This window comes from Euphorbia lathyris, chromosome 7 (assembly GCF_963576675.1).
Source record: "Euphorbia lathyris chromosome 7, ddEupLath1.1, whole genome shotgun sequence".
NCBI lineage: Eukaryota > Viridiplantae > Streptophyta > Magnoliopsida > Malpighiales > Euphorbiaceae > Euphorbia > Euphorbia lathyris.
In genome coordinates, this window is record NC_088916.1 from 81,856,152 (window position 1) to 81,859,083 (window position 2,932).

The following is a 2,932-nucleotide window of genomic DNA, read 5'->3' on the forward strand; positions in this document are numbered from 1 at the left end:
AAAATTTTAAATTTTTCGTGTTTTATTTCGAATCTAGGTTTAAACATACTTATTTTAATTTTTATAATTTAATAGTTTTCATTTACTAATTTATTTATTTTTCAAAATTCTGTTTTGTAGGTAGTTTCGGTTCGTGCAAGATTTCAGGTTCATGCGCAGTTCTCGAAGTTCAGGCATTGTACCAGACCCTATAGACCCAGAAATTGAGAAAACCATTAGGAAGAACAAGAAAAATAAGAAAAACAAAAATAAGACCCCAGTAAAAACATATACCGAGCCAGAAAAAATGGCAGACCCACCAACACTTATGGATTACGCTAAGCCAGGTGTGGCCGGTGTGACCAATAGTATCGTTAGACCCAGAATCACCGCAAATCAATTTGAAATTAAGCCAGCTTTGCTTAATATGTTGCAAAATAATGTAACATTTTACGGGTTACCTAACGAAAATCCTAACACCCACGTAACAAATTTCCTTGAAATTTGTGATACTTTTAAAATTCCAGATGTGACTGCAGAAGCAATCAAACTTCGCCTCTTTCCCTTCACCTTGAAGGATAGAGCCAAAGAATGGTTAACTTCTATGCCAGCCGCAACTTTTGCCACTTGGGAACAATTAGCCCAAGCGTTTTTATCTAAATATTTTCCTTTAGCAAAAACCGCAAGAGTCATAAAGGAGTTAACATCTTTTTCTCAAAATGACAATGAGACTCTTTATGAAACTTGGGAACGTTTTAAAGAACTTCAACGTTTATGCCCACACCACCAATTACCCGCTGAACTGTTAATGCAAACATTTTACAATGGACTAAATCCTACAACTAGGGGTTCATTAGATGCTATGTCGGGAGGGCTATTTATGAAGAAAAGATCAGCCCAAGCGAGAGAACTTTTAGAGGAAATGGCAATCAACAGCAGTATGTGGTCCGCGGAACGTGGACATATGCCGGTGGCAAAACCATCATCCTCAACCACACCATCAGTTAAAGGTATAGTTGAACTTGATCCAGTCGCAATGCTACAAGCCCAATTTTCTGCTTTATCGCACAAAATTGACAAGTTTATGGCACCACGCGATATCAATGGTAATCCAATCCAAACGGATGTGGACTACGAAAATATGAGTAAGATCGAACAGGTAAATATAGGGACTAATAAATTATTTGAAATATTATTGATCAAAGTTTTACATATTATAATAAAACTGGTGTTGAGCGATTTCCGCAAGTGCACGGTTTCGCTTGTAGTAATAAAAAGATATCGATCCCACAGGGAACGTTTTTTCAACAAAAACTTATTTACGTGTAGATTAAATACGACTTAAAGTTTATAAAAATAGATAATCGTTATTTGAAATTGGTTTTGATATTGATTGAATAAGAATTAGTTTAGAATATGTAGAATGTTAGAAATCAATTCTGTTTTGAATATGAATTACAAAACAGAAACGTTTAGTGTTTAAAATAAGAGAATAATTGTATTCGTTTGCATTAAGCAAAGAACACAACTTTAAACTTTGTATAAATTATAAAAGTGTAATAACATAAACTCCTTCAATTAAAAGGCTTTGAACCGCAGACAATCTTCCTACGGTCGGGATAGATTGCTACCTTAACCAAATTAATTCTCGAAGAATGAATTTGCCTAAGTGTTCAACAAAGTTTCCTTGTAAAGATATTGAATTTAAATACGTTTTAATGAAAACACCAGAACTCACTTCGGATCAATTACAGAAGTGCTACATAAAAATATATTGAATTGCATGAACTTTATTAGATGAAGTATGAATTGATACAAGTTTACAGAGAACAAAAAGCATGGAAGCATTCAAAACGACATTGGAGTTCCGGGTCGTCAATCCTTTCCTCAAACCTCGTTAGAGTTTGTCAGGCTCCGGGGTCGAATCCGCTACCTAGTCTTCTCGCTGAATCTTCGGAATAGAGATGGTTCATCTACTACCAAAATGTAAACTAATAAAAACAGATCTTAATCTAAATCTAAATTCTACTGTGTATGTAATTATTTGATAAACAATGTGTGTACATCATATCGCTTTTTACAAAATCGAACTTCTAACTCTGAATCGTTTGACTCAGAATTTCTGCATTAATTCTGTACTAAATCTTAACTCTCAATTATCATATCAACTCTGAAATCAACTCTCTATTTATAGTTGTTGAAGAGTCGAGTCTAGGGGACGTGTCTGCTGCGAAGAGACATTCCTATCCAATCGAACGGACGCGTATCTTTAAAATCGAACATGTGTAAATTGTGCTGCCGGAAAATCTGATCTTGCTGAGAATAGAAAATCTCTACCGAGATTAGGGGGGTAAATTCCAGTCTTCAAAACGGAGGAGAGAAGTGCCTGGGCGACGCGTGTCGCGACCGAGAATGGGGAATCTCGGTCGCGACACGGGAGGTTTTTCCCATCTCTGACTTCGTTCCTCGTCTTCGTTTCGGTGCGTTTGATTTTCGTGATTTTCGACTCCTTTTGTAGGGTTTTTCCTTCATTTCTGACCTCTTTTCGTTCCTATTTGGATTTTACCAAATATTTAGGTGCCTTGCATGAAAGAAACATATTCGGACGTAAAAGTACTCTAAATAGATATAAACAACACAAATTCGTAGCAGAACTGATGTAAATATTGATGATATTTTAGGTATATTTTGGGCTTCACAACTGGTATAAAAATACTTGCATAATAATTTAAACTCATTTTGTTAAATTTCAATTGATCGACTCGTGGTTTGATGATATATTCATGACCTAACTCATACGAAACCCTCTAAAATTGTTTATTTTGGTCACTTTGCCCCCCTGAATTTAAGGGTCAATCCATTAGTCACTTCAACTCCGTGAAAGTGATAACGTGCCCCTTATTTTTCCTAAACCAGAGAAGATATTGACCCGTGAGGACCACTCGTCTTTCAG

General features: G+C 35.7%; 1 non-coding gene across 1 annotated transcript; it reads right to left on the reverse strand.

The window, feature by feature from the left end:
- Positions 1 to 664: 664 nt before the first annotated feature.
- Positions 665 to 771, reverse strand: LOC136201704 (small nucleolar RNA R71). The gene has a single exon (XR_010674047.1). It is a non-coding gene; the product is annotated as a small nucleolar RNA R71 (small nucleolar RNA).
- Between the last annotated feature and the right edge of the window lie 2,161 nt (positions 772 to 2,932).